Genomic DNA, 20,815 nt, shown 5'->3' on the forward strand with positions numbered 1-20,815 from the left:
TTTCACTAGGGCATATTGGTAAATGACGTGATGCCCAAGATATTAAAAAGGTGAAATATTTTAACGATATGCTTAAACACATGTGCCTTGAAGTTATTGAAATGCTATTTATTCATGTTGTTGTTGGTTTTTGTTTTTTAGATAAATTTGATTTAAATACTCTTTTATTCTTTAAAAAGCTTTTCTTGAGTGCATGTGAAGATGGAGATGCTACTGCCCCACAAAAATATCAAAATAACTTAAATAACCTGTTCATCATTTGTATTGAAGTATTGACAATTCATGAACTTGAAAAAAACAAAACAAATTCAGACATATACCCATTTTTAGATTTTTCTCATGAGAGGACTTGAATAAAGCCAATGACCCATTTCCATAATGTTATATGCAGTGACAGGACACATGGAGGCCTTGGTAATTGTCTAGCACCACTGCTAGATTTAAAAGTCAGCCACAACCAATTACCAGATGCCAATTGCTAAAGCATGACAGTGCTTAAGGAAATGTACAAAATTCCCTCCATTGACTGGCCAGCACACTCTCCACTCGACACAATTTTGATCAAATCAGTAATAGTCCTTTAATGTGCGTATTAACGCTTTCTTTTGTAAAAACTCTTTATTTCCTTTATCCATGTTCCATATTTTTAGACTTTTCTGACACCCCATGTCACAATTATCATAGGCAATGCAAATGTGAATTGCAAGCCCATGATTCCCCAGGGAGTTTTAGACCAGCAGGGTGAGATGGGAAGTACATGTGGGTTTGTGTCATTTATTTAGACAAGTAAAGTCACAGTACAGACAATCGGTATGGCTCCATAGTCTAAAAATAAATAGTAGTGTGTGTGTGTCAGAGGCTGCAGCCATTAAAATCCCTGACCCTTGTCTCCTCCCATCACAACAGAGAGGTGAAGCGGTTATATGTACCTCACCATATGTGGGTCAGTGGACATGTGGGTCAGAATATCTTCCTGCACCAGCAGCTATTTCAGTGTTTCTGACCCATTTGGACTTTGTCAGGACTTCACACTCCACTGGATAGCTGGAGAAGACTGATCCGCTGTGCCTAGAATAGCTCTTTTAAAGGCCAACGTTTGTTGACCCTGCATCAGATTTTACGATTCAATTATACAAGGCTATTTTATCCCCTAGTCTTGATGGTTTAAAGATTAGAGATTAGAACGAGCATTTGCATTTAATTAAAGGATGACAGGAGGGGATTTATCTTCCAAGTTGCATGCATTTTAAAAAAGAATCGAGCACAGAAGAAATTGTGAGGCTCAAGTCTCAATTATCACGACCTAAATCAGACGTAGCTTTTATTCGTACCAATACCAGTTCTGTGACTTTTGTGATCTTACCTGTCTGGAAAACCTGCTTGTAAGCATTTCACAGTGTAGCGTTGGGCTGCAGACTCGTGTCCGTGCACATGAGGGACAGCTGGAAAGCCATTTGGAGAACGTTCAGTGCTGTTCGTCATCTCATGGTTCATCTCCTGTTTAAAGTCTTCTGGAATCCCCTCCATCTCTGTCCGGTTTAGGTATAAAGTCTGTGCACTGTTCATTGCCAAAACAAATCCAAGCTAGTCTCGTGGCTGAGTGCAAATACAAATGATGGTCCAATTCAAAGTAGCACAATCATGGATCCAAGATTCAGAGTTGAGAAAAAAAATGTAACTATTAAACCTAAAGTAATCTATCTCCCTGTAAATCCAGAGTTAAAAAGCACTCTCATGTCTCCGAGATCCTGTGGTTGGTTGTGTTTGAGGTGAGCGGTCAGTTTTGCTTAGACTGATCTGATAGCCAGGGTGAGCGAGTTCCCAGGAACTGTGGATCCAAGCTCTACGCACCTGCTCACATGGAGACAAGGGTGTCGCCTTGGAGATATTCCCACCTCTGAATCCCTCTGGTCCGTGTGTGTTCAAGTGCTGGTTTAATAGGAGGACCGAGAAGGAGGGATTTACAAATAAACTAGAGATAGTAAGAGAATGTTCAAGCCTGAGGGTGTTCCAGACTAGGACAGTGAAGAAAGCAGTGTTTTGTGCTCGCGGTCTCTCTCTTTTGTGGCTTTAGCTGTGGTTCTGTCAAGAGCACATGTCACTCTCACAAAGAGGATTGGAGATTTAGACCTGGGGACCATTAAGACGAGAAAGGCACTTTATTGACTGTAGTACAAATGTGTGCATATAGAGCTGCTTCAAGACAAGCAAATGAGATCAAGCAAGCAAACAAAACCAACTAGATGAAACAAATTAGCTGAAGCAAATTCAAAACAACCAGACATAACAAACTATAGACAAAACAAGTAAACAGAACAAACTAGATGAAACAAATGAGAAAACTAGATAAAACCAGACAAAACCGATGAGATAAAACAAGAAAATGAAACAAATAAAAACAAACTAGATAAAACCAGACAAACAAATGAGATCAAGCAAGCAAACAAGACAAACCAGGGGCCTACAGCCGGTTTAGGTGGCTAGCCAGATATGTTTCCGTTTAGTTTGCGCCAACCCTGGGTTTTAGGCACCATGAAAGTGGTTTGGCTTTTAGCAGTGTTCATCGCCATAGTAACTTGCGCTCCCCGGCTAACCTGGTCCAGGGCGATTGGCTGTTCGCTACTGATGTCACACCTAAACTCCTAAACTCAGGATCAAAGCCTGAGCATCATGGTACCAACAAAGCCTGGTTGAATTGGTTTGGTTTTGTCAACTCAAAACTAATCCTGTAACCCGGAGTTTGTTCAACTATACCATCATGGTACAGGCCCCTGGTGAAACAAATTAGCTGAAGCAGACTCAAAACATGGGTAAAACAACCAGACATAACAAACTAGACAAAACAAGTAAACAGAAAAAAACTAGATAAAAAAAAAAAAAAAAAATACAAACTAGATAAAACCAGACAAAATAAACAACCAAAAATGATAACATTTTGTCTGTTACCAGGGCATTATTGCCATGTGTTCTGTTTGCCTTTTACTGACCTAAGTTTAAGCATCTGATATTCTGGTCCCTAGATATGGCTTAGTCTTCTTTCTTTCTTTCTTTCTTTCTTTCTTTCTTTCTTTCTTTCTTTCTTTCTTTCTTTCTTTCTTTCTTTCTTTCTTTCTTTCTTTCTTTCTTTCTTTTAATTTTCCCCCGTCTTCCAGGCGAAAATTATAAAATTGCTTAACAACCCACCAATTTTGAAGTATCCATGTTCGTAGCACTTGTTTATTCATAAACAAATCTCTATAAATAAGCATGCCTCACAATGACAAGGACACAGACTCCACGTCAAAACATGGCGTCATTAACCAGCTGATGAGTGTTGTGCAGTGTGCACTATAACTGAATATTTTCTTTTCCTGTATACTGTACTTCATACTAAGCAAAAGCAGGTGGTTGCTGGTTGGAGTCAGTAGCTTAGGCTGAAATCCTCTTAGACCTTATGAAAAAACAGTTAGCTGACTGTCTTCAAAACCACACACACTAAACATGACACAGTGCATGCAAGACATTAGAAACTATGTAAAATCATTTATCTACATGGTCGTCTAAAATATGAGATGCATTTGTCATGATAATGAATCTCATGCACATTTTGTGGGAGTGCCATTTATTAAACGGAGTGTGACAGACTCATGACACCATCCTTTTGCTCCTCATGTGTGCTAGGCAATTCAGTGCATTAAGGGAATTAGTGTGGGAGGGAGGAGGGGTGAGCGGGGAGAACGTATACCCTACGTTAGGGAGATAAAATTTACCCACAAAGATTGCAATATCCGAAATCCTTGTCTTTGTGGGGACATGTGATGATGAACTATGACATCATCACTGGAGTGCCAGCCTAGTGCTAGCCAGAAAGTACCATTTTTGCTTAGAGGGAAAGAGACATGAGTGCTATGAGGTGTTAAATGTTTGAATTTGTGTTTGTATGTTATGCATGTTTGTATTAAGATTATTGCATGTTAGAAATGAGTTTTTGATTATTTAGGTGCCATTGTTTTGCTGTGGAATTGAGTGATGAGTGTCACGGGGAAAGGTTCCACCCCGTGACAATGGTTCGTCCCACTAGTGTTTTGGCGGGAAACTTGTATAAACCATTGCCTGAGCATGTTTGGGGGGGGATGTTGCGTCTTGTATATATTGTGCAAATGGTTGAACCTTTCTGAGGTGAGACATTCTGATATTTTGTGGATGTGCTACTAGGCATTGTTTAGTGCCAGTTTTGCTGCTCACAGCATTTTTTCTTTTGTTTTTAGCACCAGTATCTGTTGCATTAAGGGTTTTTTACTTTGTGGACTGCACATTATGAAATAAAATGTTGCTTCTAAAATAAACCACAACTGGCATTTTGAAAACCACTCCATTGTACTGACTCAGTACTACTGAGCCTTCCTAAGCTTCTCTCAGGCCTCTCGACGGCACTCTACATGACAGGACATTTGGTCCCCATGAGGAAAACTGCTTTTAAATCATTTCAAGTAATCAAGTGATGTTTTTGAAAATCTAAAATACAATGCAGAAAGTTTTTTTTTCTAGGAATATACAGTTTGTACAGTATAAAAATCATTGTCTATGCAATGTCCTCATTAAACATGGAAAACCACTATGGGACCCTCATCACGTCTATTCAAATTTTACTAAAGATGACAAGTGGAACATCATTTTCTTGATTCGTTTTCCTGATTAACTGCAATACAGTATAATACTATGTTCATCTCCCCTTACAAAAAATACTGTATAAGAATGTATTGTCATGGCACTTTGAGATCTACTATATTCAGGTACTATGGTATTTACATGGTATTGCCTACATGTCCAAAAAGAAATTTGTGCTCCCTCTAGCGACCATGTATGGTCACTTCGAAATCACCAATTTCTCTTTCCACCAGTAGAGGGCTGCATAGACCATTTTAAAATTGTTGTAGGGTACCTCGTTTAATTTTTATTGCGCAATTGCCCGTATTGTATTACTCTCAGTCAAAAGCCCAACGAAATATTTAATCACTCATCAACTGTAATTGTTACACAAAACACAATATAATTATAAATATAATTAACCTATGCCATCTGTAATAAAGGCAAGTTTTGGTTCAAAGATGTTTTAGTCACTTTCACTTGTTTCTCACAAGTTTTCTTCAGATGACTCAAAAGCACATCCTGTTTCACTGGAATAACCAATGAGCTCATGTGGCTTTTAATGACTGACTGATGTTAATAAAACGTTGAATCCACAGTTTTTATAGTTCTGTTTCTTGGTATAATAGATTAAACCTAATGATTACTTCGCTGAGTCATAGTCTACATAGATTTAATGGCAGTAAGGTTTATTTCAGCGAATCGATTCTTTTGAGCAGTTTCGATTAACCAGTTCGAAAAACAATCCAATGATCCTTTTACGTTCTGATGCTACGTCTTCACGCCTTGCCTGCCGACTGACATTATGATTACATGTTCATTTCATATGTCCAGCTCATAAAACCATAATGTCACTTAGGATATGCGTTATAAAAATGTCATGCAATCGGTGCAAACACATTTTCTACGTAGCATTTGTAACGTTCCCACTGTTTTGCTATTAAAGTAACATGCTAAATTCGGAACCGCATAATAGGCTACTACTAGCGTAGGCTACTACCTTTATCACATTAGTTAGATTAGTATGTTAGTATGCGGTGCCAAACTCCGCATTAACCAATACGTTTTTCACGCTATAAATAAAATAAATAGTCAATGAGCCTTTGATTCGAGAACCGCTCGGACCTATCAGAACAGTTCGGACAAGTCAATCGGTTCATTGAAAGATCCGACTCGAAAGAACAGTTCTTTCCCATCGCGGGAATTTCTGCAGGTTAAGATGTTGGAAATTCCCACAGCACAGAAGGATTAGGCTATGTCATGACAAAGTATAAAAAGGAAATCAGCACACATCGGCTGACACAGCTGTATTAAATTCCAACACAAGCAGGACTAACATTCCTCTTGGTAAGAAAGACTAACATTTACTTTCGTCTTGGGTATTTTGTCAGCATTTTGTCTTGCATCTTAAAGTAACGTTAACATTTAAGAAAGTATTTCCCTTCAGCGAAACTTTATTTTCGTGCGAAATTTGATGTAGCCTATATAATCAAAATACACAAGTTTATTATTAAATAATCGTATTATTAAGATAATATATATATTATTTACTTCCGGTATTGATGGAAGCGTGGCTAATGTGTGCTTCTGTTGTTTTTATGGACATCCTGGACATTCACAGCGAATCATGTCTGGAATCGGTTTTGTGAAGATCTACTTTATCGGAACCGCGTTTTCCCTTCTGGTGGCTCTGTTTGGACTGGTTGATTCAGTCGGGGGTCTGATGTATCCTCAAGGATCCGACTGGGCAGACGACAGCTGGACAGAGAAATATTCGCCCGGGTCTCCTCCATCACGGCCCGCTGCCGCCGCCAACAACAAGCGCATCGGATCGAGATGATCTGGATCTTATCCATTGCCATCGGTGGCAAAGTATTTCATTGCACTAGGAGAAATAATTAAGGTTACTGGCCGACTAAAACCTAATATGGAATTGTTTCCTCCATTACAATAGGCTACTGTGAGGCTGTGTACAATGAATCATGTGAAATGTGAGACGATATGATGACTACCACCATGATGTCTACTGGTACTAGGCTACTGGCTTGTTATTCTGGTTTCTGCAAATAACTATGAAAAACACTTGCGGCAGTAATAAGGTTAAAAGCTTACAAATGAGGCATGAACATTCCAGACTGCTGTAAAATATTGAAATCCCCTGTGATCAAAACTATTTGTATATTTTTAATGTTACTTTTTTTTTTTTTTTTTTTTTTTTTTTTTTTTTACTGTTTAGGCTATATGAATAATGACAAATAGAATGTTAAAATAGTTTTTTGTTGTTGTTGTTATATTTACTGACACAGGCTACTGTGATGAGGCAGCAGATTTGTTTTCATTTTGTTTTTTACAACTTTTTTTCTTTTTCTTGCATTGTGGGTTAAGGAGGGTCTGAAAGATATGTAAAAAATTGTTACTTAAACTCACTGTTTTATATCCAACTGACTAAAAATACATTCATTAGCACTATTTATCTCTTTTACACAATAAATATTTGTGCTGTCAAATCGATTAATCACGATTAAACGTGTGTTTATTGTGTGTGTGTGTGTACTGTGTATATGTGTGTGTGTGTATATTATATCTATGTTTGTAGCCTATACGATTTTAAGAAGGTTTTGTGACCATAATTCTAAAACTACACGAAATGGCAGGTGAAGCTCTTGTCATATCCTGAAACAAACTGACCAGGGGTCTGTACCATAATGGTAGTTGAACAAACTCCGGGTTACAGAATTAGTTTTGAGTTGACAAAACCAAACCAGTCCAACCAGGCTTTGTTGGTACCATGATGCTGATCATCAACTTTCGGTTAACTCAGGCTTTGATCCTGAGTTTAGGTGTGACATCAGTAACAAACAGCCAATCACATGCTGAGAAAGTGAAACTGCGATTCATTTCTTGCGAGAGAAGCAGAATATTACGAGATTGAAAAATATTGAGAATTTAAACAAGTTCACACAGCAAGAAGAAAATAGCTGTCTACAAAAGAGGACAACTGAAAGAAAAAGTCTTGCTAAATCACTGTAAGTAGAAGTTGTGAAGTTAGTTTATACAGTTGATAAAGGTATAGAGAGAATTGAACATGTAATGCCCACATGCAGTCATTTTATAGCTTTATCGATTTTAAAGCGTATTTATCTTACCTTTATATATTTATTCATTTAAACGGTGCGTAATAATAATTGATAAACTAAAATTGTACATGTGTGAAAGCCAGACGATTTTGTCTTTAAAAATCGTTTGCTATGTAGTGACCATTAATTTGGAGTAGAAACAGGTGGAGTGACTGTATCCTTTGCTCACAGCTGATTGGTCCAATTTCGGTTTGAGATCTCTTACCTGGAACATATCCCGCCCTGGACCAGGTTAGCCGGGGAGCGTAAGTTACAATGGTGATGATGAACACTGCTAAAAGCCAAACCACTTTCATGGTGCCTAAAACCCAGGGTTGGCGCAAACTAAACGGAAACATATCTGGCTAGCCACCTAAACCGGCTTCATGGTATAGGCCCCTGGTGAAAACCTATTAGTGAGATCAGAGATGGCTGGAGTGATTGTCTATAGGGTTCAGGTTTTCCTGTAGCTAAGTGAAATGTCTTTGCAAATCTTAAGTTCCAACTGGCAGCTTACAAAAGAACATTGACGTAGTCTGTTTTGAGCAATATGATATAGCCAAGCCTTTCCATGAAAGACACAGCCCCACTTTCTCATCAGAGGAAGTGATTCTACTGTTTTTTTTTCTCCTAATCTGTATTTCTTGTAATTAATTCTTAGTGTGTAGTGTGAGTTTATCCATATAGCTTTGCTTAGTCAGATTTGTCATCATTACTGCAAAGAGTTTCATATTTTGTCAGGATGACTTTTTAGTTCACACAAGCTGAGTCATGACATCATGAGGAGCTGAAGAGCTAAGGAACATCCTGTTCCAGTGAAGACTCCTTTAGCAGGGATACTTGACATTGTGTTAATTGATAAATGTGAAGTGAGCATTGTATTGGTGTATAACCAAAGATACAAATTACTAAAAGAAATGGAAACAAATATTACATTAAAAACCCTTCAAGAACCTAATTGTTAAAATATCTACTATAATGTAATGACAATGGCCATTAAATGCCCAAAAGCAAATATGGCTACATACAGGAAACACATACTTCAGTTAGTTTTTACCAGGGCTGCGTCCGAAATTGCATATTCTCGCTACAGCAGGTACTTATTTACTTTATGAACACTAAAAAAGTAGCCTATGTTCTATATAGTATGAATGTTTGTAGTATGAATGTAATCTGGACGTACTACATTCGCCATGCCATGTGACCAACCATCATCAATTTTGTCACTTCACTGCCATTCACAAATTCCGTGACCTCATGGGATAGTAAAGTGTCCATCGAATGCACACTTCAGAATCTCAGCGGAAGTACAGTAGGTGGTCATCTGGGTACTTTTTGCCTACTCTTTTATGAGTACTGTAAATTTGGACATACCTCTTTTGTCACATACTGTTTTTCAATACTATATAGCAGAGAAGTATGTGATTTTGGATACAGCACTGGTATTACACACTTCCTTGATTGTAATGTAGACTTGCATATTAGTTGCCTTTAGGCTACATGGAGCAACAGTGCTCTCATTTGGATAAGTCATGAACAGAAGTGTACACACACACACACACAATTTGTGTATAAACTCTCTAAAGGTTCAGTGTTAATACTCTCACTTCATATTATTTCTCCCCCTTTTTTTTGCCTGTGTAACACTTGAATGACAACAACAAAGAATCTAGTGGCTTCTAATTGTCATGGAGAAACTGAATGTCCACCCTGACAGGAAGACGTAGCTAAGAATAGCAAGTATGAGTTTCCACCCAGCCTCACAGACAGAAGTTCCTCATACACTATTAAGACTTTGTCACTCCTACAGGGGCTGATCATCTCAATTCTGCTCACTTATTGTTATTACTGTACAATAATACAATATAACAATATTAACCATATTTGCTTGGATAAAGATAATCTGTATTGTCCACTCGCATGGGAAATTAACTTTGGCACCTCTCCCCAATATGGAAAATTACACAATACACATATTACAAAAACAGAACTATTCACGCATACAGACATTCCCACTCCTGCATTTGTTGCCTTATCTGCCTTTGTGCCATGACATTTGAGAATAAAATGCAGTGTGTTGCTAAGAAATAAATGTATTGGTGTAGAAGAGTACAGTAAAATACACGGCTCAGTAAAATGTAATCAACTCAACAAGATCACAATAAAATAATTGTATTATACAATAAACATGTTGCTTGTATTGGTGCAATTTTGCTTAGTTGCTATTAAATTAGCAGGTTTCCTGTAAGAAATTACACGTGAAAAAATTTGCATTATTTAACCAAAATCTAAATTTGATAAATCTAAACAAGGATTTGAGCATGTAAAAATTTGCATCTAACCAACATTTGTGCTCATTTATGCTTGTGTTAAATAGTTTGGATGTTCAAGCGGTCTGATAAGTCTTGTAAATATTTAAAATACTGAAATTTGCCTAATTTTTTTTACAGACTTTAACAGTTTTGAATGCAAATGTGTAGCTCATGTTCCTCTTTTCCCTATTTATCTATGTGTTTACTGGAATTGCACACAAATTGTCACATTGCACACGTCTCCTCACTCCCCTAGTTATTGCATTTACATATAGGCCTACATTCATAATTTGTTTTATTATTATTATTATCAAATTATTTCATAGAATTATTATTATAACTATTACAACTATTTTTTATTTATTTTAATGTATTTAAATTTGTAATTTAATTGATCAAAAATAGAAATGAAGCTGTGGTCACAATTCTTTCCTCCTATCTTTCCCCCTCAATAGAACAATCCATTAAACAGACTGTACTTCTATCCGTCACATCCTCGTTTTCATCTGTGTAACATTAAATGGCTAAAGTGTATTTGCCTCAACCCCTTCGCACTTTCACAATTCTGAAAGCAAGCATTTAAATCTCATTCCTCTTCTCTCCATTTATGGTTCAGTCTCATATGATGCGCTCTCCCTTTCACCCAGTCATCCAAATGCTATAGTGGCGACATACTAATGTTGTCTTGTCTCTCAGTGAGACCAGCACACTGGTCACTGATCCGCATCTAAGGACCCCACCGATGGAACTCATCTCAGCCCTCATGTATAGCTTAGGGCCACATGACTGCTGGCAGAGGGGAGGGGATGTAGTCCACAGCAGGGAGTGGGCCTGCATTCCTGATGCCAGAGAGCATACTTGGCATTCCTGGCTTCTCCTAGTTGCTCTCAATGAGCCATTTGACTGGCGCTGAGGATTTTTTCCCCCCAGAGTGGCAGAGTCAGCCTCTGACGGATGAGAGTTGCTGCTCTGGGAGAATAGGAGACCATTCATGCCATACTGGGACTAGAATGATGCCATTGAAATATAGCATGCACCATGGAAGATGTTTAAACGTGTCTTGTCTCAATTCACTGTGATTTGGGTTGTTTTCGGATATCATAACCATCAAATAATGACTTAACTATCGCATAAACGTATAAACACTCACGGAAAAGTACCAAAAAGATCTATGTTTGGGTGCAATGTCTTGAATTTTCCAATTATCTTTTTCGCAAAATTGTGTTTCTTTGTCACTCAATATGGGACAACCATGTCTGATACAAGAATTCAGTCAAATGTTTTATAAAAAATACTAAGAAATATAACATTCGCTGAAATGAATTAAATATTTTGAAGTTTCACCCTGTCAGGACATAGCACTTTTTCTTTAATAAAAGACGTTTATAGATATTCTTGCTTCATGTGTATACAGTATATGTATGTATATATAGATAGATAGACAGATATACAGATAGATAGATAGATAGATAGATAGATAGATAGATAGATAGATAGATAGATAGATAGATAGATAGGTATAACATTATTTTATTCTATATGAAGTCTGTCAGTAATGTTTAAATTGTGTTTTTTTAAACAGCAAAGTACATTGGCACTACTACCATTCTTTTTGGGATATGATATATCATTGTAAGGCAGTGTTTTCTGGACATATACCATAGTGTTTTTAGAAATACCTTGAAATAACATGGTATATGCTATAGGTAGCATGGTATCACCATCGGATACAATCACATACCATATTACGCCACAGTACTTCAGAATTCTTACCTTATCTTGTACTGTAAGTAGCCTACTGTACATGTCTATCAGCACTGTCATTTCCATGTGCCACATTTAGCAGCGCTCGTTCTCCGTTTCCCGTTACGCTCAATTGTAGGCAGAGCTAGGGAGCCTATGGTGCTGAAACCGAGGCTGTAACGTCATGCTCGACTCTAAACCTCACCCACCCTCCCAGAGGCGAGCAGCTCTTTCACAGGCACAGGCGCAGACGGACTGACTGGCTGGAGCTGGAGCGGATTGCTGTAAGTATCGCATTTGCGCGATATTCTATGGCATTACAGTCGCAACGGCGCGTGTATTGCGCGGGAACTGTGAGGGGATTATGATGTCACGGTTTGATTGATACATTGTAGCGGCTGAACGGCGGAATGTTCCAAATGTTGCAAAGCAGACCGGCAAAGGGTTTGCGGAAGAGCAGCTCAGATGTCTAGAATATGGCGGAGCTGGAGTGAAACAATTCAACTCCTTAGATTTACCAGACTCCGCTTTAGGGCGAGAAAAATCGCTGGGAAGTTTGTGTTGAAGCGCGCGAGGTTAGCGGCGTTGTGTCGCCCTGAAGAATGGCGTTTTTTGTTGTTTCATGCCCACGGCAGGGTGGAAGTTATAGCGGAAATGGAAAAGTTGTACGAATGAGTAGTTTAACGAAGAACTGATTATCAGATTCAAACCGACAAAGCAACATTTTTCGACATGGTTTACGTAAATAGATGAGTAAGGAGTGTCCGGTATTGTGATAAAAGGCACATTTAGCGCTTCTAGTGCAGTCTTTCCTTCTAGATTTGACTGATTACCGGCCCCGCCTAGTTCTGTTCTGTTCCTCAGTCGAGGGAGATGACTAGTTCATTCAAGAAGAATTGGAGAAAATGAGACTCGGTTCTCTTTCACGTTGGACTGACTGTCAGATCACGGAGGAATACTTTGCACTCGTGCTTTTAAGGGTCACGAAAAGAATGATTAAAAACACCCATATTGCATTCCACTTCGTAGACCAGAAAACATCACCGGGCCCCTTATAGACTCCTATTTGGATGTGACATTTTGAATATTGTCCTTTAAGAAGAGATATGAGACTGAAGTCGCTGAAAGAGGTTGTTAAAGAAGATCCTGTTGCTTCTCCATGCATTTTTAATGGCTTGATCTTTAATGACGGGGCTCTTGTGAAATTATAACAGCCTTTCTCCAAACGTGTCTTTACACAGGCTGCTCTGAGGTGGCTTTGTGTCTGCTCTGAAGCATGTATAAAAATGCCATGTCAAATAAATAACAACTAAAATATGCTAGCTTCCACCTCAGCAAATCTGTATCTGTTGCTGCTTTGCTTCTGTGTAATGAAATGCAGCATCAGTGCAGCATTAAAGGGATAGTTCACCTAATAATGAAAATTCTGTCATTAATTACTCGCCCTCGTGTAATTTGAAACCCGTAAGACTTTAGCTTATCTTCGGAACACAAATGAAGATGTTTTTGATGAAATCCGAGAGCTTTCTAACACTCCATTGACAGCTATGCAACTAACACTTTTACGCTTCATAAAGTTCATAAAGAGATCGTGAAAATAATCCATTTGAATTGAGTGGCTGAATTTTCCGAAGAGAGTCGATCACTTGATACAATGAACAGATTGAATTTAGGGTTTTATTCACATAAACATTCATCAATTTACACATCAGTTGTGCGGTAAACGGAAACTCAAGCATGTTCGCTTGACATGCAAGAACCAATGAGGTTCATTCTCGTATGTTACGCAGCACGTTTGAGCTTCTGCATGAACCAATGAGGTTCATTCTCGTATGTTACGCAGCACGTTTGAGCTTCTGCATGAACCAATGAGGTTCATTCTCGTGTTACGCAGCACGTTTGAGCTTCAGCAAGAACCAATGAGGTTCATTATCATATGTTACGAAGCTCGTTTGAGTTTCCGCAAGAGGTTTGTTCTTGCAAGTCAAGTTTGGTTGAGCTTCTGTTTATTTTCACTGATCAAAGTTTTAATGTGAATAAAACCCTAAATTAAATCTGCTCATCGTATCAAGCGATCGAGTCTCTTCAGAAAATTTGGACGTAACCGCTCAATTCATATGGAATATTTTTACGATCTCTTTATGAACTTTTTGAAGCATCAAAGTGGTAGTTGTATAGCTGTCAATGGAGGGACAGAAGTCTCTCAGATTTCATTAAAAAAAGATCTTCATTTGTATTCCGAAGATGAACGAAAGTCTTAAGAGTTTGGAACGACATGAGTGTGAATAATTAAGACAGAATTTTCATTTTTTGGTGAACTAACCCTTTAACGTGCAGCCATTTACTATTCTTCAGTGAATTTTTGTGGGCAAATTTATGTAATTTCAAAAGGAATCCGTGTGATTTTCACATGAGGGTTTCCTATGCAGATTTTCCTACTTGGATGCCACCTCATTTTCAGGCAACTCGAATTTGCCGCACTGACCAACAGAAAGCTGCTTGGTTGGCAATGGACCTTTTTTTTGCCCGTAAAATATCATAGATCACTTCTCCAAAATGTTCACATTTCCCTTCATTGTATTTCTATATTCATAAATTCATAGCATTATTTTTTTTGCATTTGCATTTTTGTGTAAATGCATTTATGCCACCTTGTGTAATTTGTGTAAATGCACATTTTTGTGGTATAAATGCAGCCTTTGTGCCACCTTTCCAGTGTAAAATGGCTCTATTTAGGGTTCTTGGAATATATGTGACACATTGTGCAACTGCTAACCAAGTACATATCATTTCCTGTTTTTGAGCAAACACTTGTCATTCCCAATCATGGAAAAGTAGACAGCAATATATCTGTCACTGCTCTGCAGATAAGTGTATCATGGCACCCTTACATTTCCTGTCTCAAAACTGTGTTGTCAGTTCACTAACTTTGTGTGAGTGTATGAGTTAATGCAGTCATAGATTTGTTGTTGCTTCATTTTTGTCATTTCTACTTATGTCATCTTAATAGCCTATAAGTAAATGTTTAAGTTTAAAACTAATTCTCTGTAATTTATACATGTGAACATAATTTGTACATGTCAGAATTCTCCAATTGAGATGTCAAGCTTGTTACAATACAAATTCTTAGCACAGATCTTTTTTGGAGTGCTGGGTCGCGACGACCTAACCCTACTGGGGTCTGACCCCAATCCTGTCCCTCCTAGAGCGAGAGGAAGGAAATCCCTGTGATAGTGTGTCCTCTTGGGCACATAGGAATGCCGGTCTGTTGGCTCTATTGAAAATAACAAAACGAAGAGATGGACTTCCTTTCAAAGAAGGCCGCCCACTGTTTGAACACCCTTAAAAAACCTGGGTTCAGTCCTGGAAGAAACTTCTTTAGATAATGCCACGTCAGCTTTGATGTGTCGATTTCAGGTGTATCGCTTTCGTGTAGTAGTTCTTGGTTTTTTGGATAATTATAGTCTCAATTGTTGCGGTTGACAGTGTGATTCTTGCTTTGAGCTGTATCAGAACTTCCCAGCAGCGTTTCTTGTGGGAGTCAAACCGTATGCAAACAAACATGGGGTCTGTCAGGGAAGCAAATATCTCTGACTTTGTAAATGGCAGTTCTAATACAGCTGTCGGGGCTGATTCCTCTGGAGGGCTGTGTCAGAATAACCAGCCTGCTAGCCTGAATTACGCTCGGTATTTGTCAAGTGTCACTGTGTTTAGGGGTCCGTAACCCCTACATGTTCAGATTAATGGTTGATTTGGGTTTTTTTCAATTTCAGATCCTTAACTTTACCTTTTTGAGCCCCCGATATTGAATATTGAGTATTGCGAATAGCTACGATGTTAGTAAGCTGTGTGGTTTCCCACCAAAGCTTTGACATTTGACTAGGAAACAGAATAGCATTTTGAAGCCACTGGGTAATGAGATGACAAAACATTAACTGCCAGTTGTCGGTAACCGTTTGAGACTTTTAGAGGAACCAACTGAGCAGAAAGGAAAGGAGATGCTCTGGAGAGGAAGAGCATGACAGTGCGGGGGAAAGAAGGCTGTTGGCGTCCCTCAGCGCATTGGACCACTTCCTCTTTAGGCCAAAGGGCCTCATGAAACCTGGTGGCCCTGTCATGCCTTCCTTCCTCCTTTTAAGTCATGTGATTATTGTGCGAGACAGAGCGAGTGTAAAGATAGCTAATCTATGCGTTTGGTTTAGTTCAGATATTTTACAAAAATATATATTTTTTTTTTGTTATATTTCAGTATCAGCTGGCTCTCAGTGTAGAAAGCAGAACTGGCTCTTCAAGCAGTTTCCAAGGGTTACTGAGCTAATGTGGTGTAGCTGTAGCTCAGCTTGACGCTCACGTTTTCTAACGCTAATCCCAAAGCAATTCCACAATCTATTCCCACACATCATTGTCCTCATTTAGGCGTGTAAGCCATGACTGATGACTGTGTCAGCGATTTGTGACTGTGAGAGATTGGGACCTTTTCTGAGTCTATGATTCAGAAATAGACATTACAATGAAGTTTATGATCAAATTGAAATTCAGATATTTGTTATTGATTTTTATGTGCACTGCCATTCAAAAGTTGTGGGTCTGTGTGTATATATATATATATATATATGAAGAGTTCAGATGCAAAAGCCTCTAAGTGCCATCTGAAATTTTCCTCTAGAATGATCATTTTTATCAAGCTCGTATATTTAAGTTCAATAATTTCACTTAAATGGCAATGCAAATTACCTATTAATTGCCATTTAAGTGAAATTACTTAACTTAAATATACAAGCTTTATAAAAATGATTATTCTAGAAGAAAATTTTAGATGGCACTTAGAGGCTTTTGCATCTGAACTCTTCATATATATATACACACACACACACACACATACATATATATATATATATATATATATATATATATATATATATATGTATGTGTGTGTGTGTATGTGTGTATGTATGTATGTGTATATATATAATATTACAAAATATTCATATTTCAAATAAATGCTGTTATTTGAACATAGATTTGAGTTTGAAGAATAGAAACTTATCACGACTAGAAAAATATTAAGCACCACAACTGTTTTTCAGAATTTATAATAATTGTTTAATAATAATTGGTAATAATAATAATTGTTTCTTGAGCATTAGAATAATTTCTAAATGACCATCCATGACACTGAAGACTGGAGTATTTATAATATATTGAAAATTGAAAAAGTTATTTTCAATTGTAATAATATTTCACAGTATTACCATTTTTAGTTTACTGTATTTTTGATCAAATAAATGCAGTAGTGTAAGAGACTTCCTATAAAACATCGAAACCCCAAACTTGAACAGTAGTATATGTTACTTTTAAAGGCTTTTTATGATGAGGGCTGGATTTCAGGAACTATTGCTTTTTTTCGTTGTTGCTTTTTTCCCTTGTTAGTTAAAAGGATTGTTTTTGAGCATTGAAATGTACAGTTTGAAAAATTACCAGCTCTGGTGACATTTGTAGTATTGAAGTTATATTTGAGAAATGTCTTGTGTCACAAGTTCAATAAATAACAGCCTAAATAAATAAATATGAATGAATAACAAAGCCTACAAATGTTCTAAATGTTAGTTTATTCTTATTTTGCCAGGTTATTTGAAATATTAGATCTCTCACCCATCCGTTATGATGACACCATCTGTTATAGGCTGAGATCTGATTTAGAAATGTACAATGAAATAGTTGAGCAACAAGTTTATGAAGTGGATTGCTCATTTGTCTTCAGAGTACTATGTGTGTGTAAATCCATCCCTGGGGTCTATATGCTGTAGTCAGTCAGACGTCAGATGCCCTGCCATGTGTTGACATTTGACACTAGAGGTTGGGCTGAGTTCTCATTGATCTCGTCTCCCGTTGTTCCTTTTCCTTCCATAATCTGCCTCCCGACTCGTTGTTTTCCAGTCTCTAAGCGGCTTACTGGTTCTAGCAATAGAAATTGTGTTATTGCCTTAGTCTTAGTGACAATGTTTTGACAGGGGATGTTTGACACCCCTGCCCTTTGAGCCAGTGTTCGTAATTGTTCTGGGCATCAGTTGCCTTGTAGTTTAGTGTAACCCCATCAGAAGTGGGGGGAAAGCTGCTTTGACAGCAATGCTAGTGCAGATCTTTTTGTGTTTACATTTTTAAACAATAGTTTGCAGGTTTGAGTTCTCATTTAGCCACCCAAACCCATATGGCTTTCTTTCTACCTTGAAACACAAAAGGACACGTGTTGCAGGATGTTCACGCTGCTCTTTTCCATAAAATGAAAGTGAATGGTGACCAAAAATGACAAAATGGCCGCTCAAAAAATGAGGAGTTTGATGTCAATGATGAGAAATGTTATTGGTTTTTATTAAATATACGAATATACAATTTTGCGCAAATGCAAATTGCATAAATGAGATTTGAGAGCTACGACGAAGGGCAAAATTTTCAGTGAATTACTATTTAAATTTCAGTCCGTTCATTCCAAAAGCTTTGGCTTCAGAAGACTAGGAATATAGTGCATGGATCCCCGGGTTACCATCCACTTTTATTGTATGGAAAAGAGCAGCATGACCATCATGCATAAGATCTCATCTTTTCTTTTTAGTCGGCGAAAGGGAAAAAAAAGGGTTTTGGAATGAGATGAGGGTGAGTAAATGGTGACAGAATTTTCATTTTCTGTTTCTGTGAACAGAATTTGAGACCGCACTGGTTGAGAGGATGTGAGAAAAAGAACAAATGTTCACTTTGGTAAGTCATTTTAGATGCTTTCTCAGCAGAGCCCCCACCAATTTGTCGCATCAGAAGCAAAGCCGGATTGTGAAACCATGATTGCTACTCCATGTTTGTTTTCACTCATTCTCTTTGACAGCCTGTTACCTAGGTGAGTTGCTTGACTTGCAAATAACATGTTGGGATTCAACATGGATTTTGACAGGGCCAGTAAAAACTCCCTAATTTGCCAAAACAAAAGCCTTTTCTATCTGTTACATGGGCCCTGAGGACACTTTTCTAGCTGTTTTTAATGTTGCTGTAGCTCAGATCAAAAGGTTTAGCATGCTAGAACTTTTAGCCCTTACATGGGCTCCATCATCATCATCAGTGTTTTGTCATTCATAATCATTGCTCATAATGAGCCTTTTGTGTATTAGTAGGTCTAAGTTCTGATAGATAATTTGGCACCATTAGATTTCTTTTGAACTGGCTGAAAAACAATTAATGGCAAACAGTGAGCCAGACTGCTCAAAGTTCACCCTTTGATAGATTCTACGTCATTGTACCTTTTATTTCAGTCTGTCTCTGATGTAATGGCCCTTGTGTTTGTTCCTAGACATGATTGCATGGTTTCATCAAAATTTGAGTTTGAAAAAGACAACAAATACAGTGTTTGTTTTCATCCCTGCTGTGGTTTGTGTTAATTACAGACAAGAGACCAGTTTATGTTGTCATTACCACTAGACTGTGTTGCTTTGACACAGATTTTCTGCAGGCTATGAGTTGCTATGCTAAATTTGCCAGAGCTTTGATAGTGTGTCTGTAGTCAGCTGCTAGCTGAGGTGCTAATAACTTTGCTGGCTGGTTATTGGCTCCATCCTGACTGTAACAGCAGCACCTCTGGTTCTCAGCGTTTCTCAAGTCTGGCGTATCTCTCACCTGTAGCCTTAGCCACCATAACTGGGGTTCAATTCTGCATGGGGTTGTTTCACTGCGTGGCGGATAATTGTGGTCATTTTTACTGACTGGTTCTAAATGCCAATAGTTATTTTTATGTAATGGCAGATTTTTTTAATTTTTTTTATTTTGTCTAAAAAATAATAATAATAATGATCAAACGCAAACTAAAATCAATCATTTAAATTATACAAGTGAGTTTAGGCATCACAATATTACAAAACTACGGTATGAAAAATGGAATTTAACTATGTCAGGGGTGCCCAATCCTTTGATCCTTTGAATTTGATTAGGGTTGGAGATGAACTGTGCAGGACAGTCGATCGGCAGGAGCAGGATTGGGCACCCATGAACTATGTTATTAAATTATTGGTGTTTTTAACAATTAACTTGGAGTGTTTGATGACATAATTTAATGGAAAATATGGGAAATACCAATATTTTGGTATTTGGTATTGGATATATTTTTACCAATATTGACCAATGTCGATAAAAAATCTTGAATATTTTCCGATAAACAATATGATACTGATATTGTGCATCCCTATTTTATAACCAAACGAATCCACATGAAGTGAAAACTGGGGTTAAAACATTGGTTTTTCAATAACCGATGCCAATACTCATATCAAAAGTGACTGATATAATGCAGATATAATAATACGATAAAATGAACTCTTCACCAATGTTGACCCAATGAAACTCAAACTTTAAATCAGAAATGGGTAGATTAGTAGTTGTAATATAACATGACAATGTTGGCCGATTAATCGGTTCACTAATAGTATAAATATCTTTAAGGATTTGTGCTTAAAGTTTTCCTAAACATCTTTCACACAGAACGTGTTTTTGCATTACACTGCACTGCTTTTCCATTGTTTTTCTATGTAAACCTTCTAGACGGACATGTTTGACCGCTGAGCTCACGCCTCACGTCTTTTGTCTCGTGCATGACATGCGGCGCACAAGTTAAAAGATGTTCAACTTTTTAAAAAACGCGCCTCAAGAGCTTGCTTTTTTCTGTTCCATGACCTGAAAATGCATTCTGTGTGAATGGTTCCTTTGAAGTCCGTAAGTCATTGTCTTCTGTTGCAGATTGTTCTACAAAATGTTGCGAGTTTAAACATGTTTAAACAGACATCAAAATACACATTACATTTGTGTGTTACCACTTACTGAGAGAAGTGACTCCTGCTGAAAACCCTGCAAAAGCTTCAAGAGTTTGTTTTATTTATGGCACTGTAGTGAAGAGATTTTGCTCAAAGGAACCCACTGCAGAGAAAAAAAGATAGTATGATCGCCTGATGGGTTTTGTCTGGGCACTTGTCTTCAGGGACATGGGAA

At 37.7% G+C, this 20,815-nt stretch overlaps 1 protein-coding gene and 1 long non-coding RNA gene across 3 annotated transcripts in view; one reads left to right on the top strand and one right to left on the bottom strand.

Moving 5' to 3' along the window:
• Window positions 1–6,356: 6,356 nt before the first annotated feature.
• On the bottom strand, window positions 6,357–7,133 carry LOC307157887. Its single transcript, XR_013821111.1, has 2 exons — window positions 6,586–7,133; window positions 6,357–6,511 (listed from the first exon to the last, which is right to left on the bottom strand). It is a non-coding gene; the product is annotated as an uncharacterized lncRNA (long non-coding RNA).
• A 4,870-nt stretch (window positions 7,134–12,003) lies between these two features.
• The window catches only part of rap1b (RAP1B, member of RAS oncogene family), a 54,564-nt gene continuing 45,752 nt past the window's right edge, over window positions 12,004–20,815 (top strand). For both annotated transcript variants that reach the window (XM_079869032.1, XM_079869033.1), the window contains exon 1: window positions 12,004–12,081. The gene's annotated coding sequence lies outside the window, so the exon portion shown is untranslated. The remainder of the gene's footprint in view (window positions 12,082–20,815) is intronic.

The sequence above is a fragment of the Squalius cephalus genome (assembly GCF_949319135.1).
Source record: "Squalius cephalus genome assembly, chromosome: 4".
Taxonomy (NCBI): domain Eukaryota; kingdom Metazoa; phylum Chordata; class Actinopteri; order Cypriniformes; family Leuciscidae; genus Squalius; species Squalius cephalus.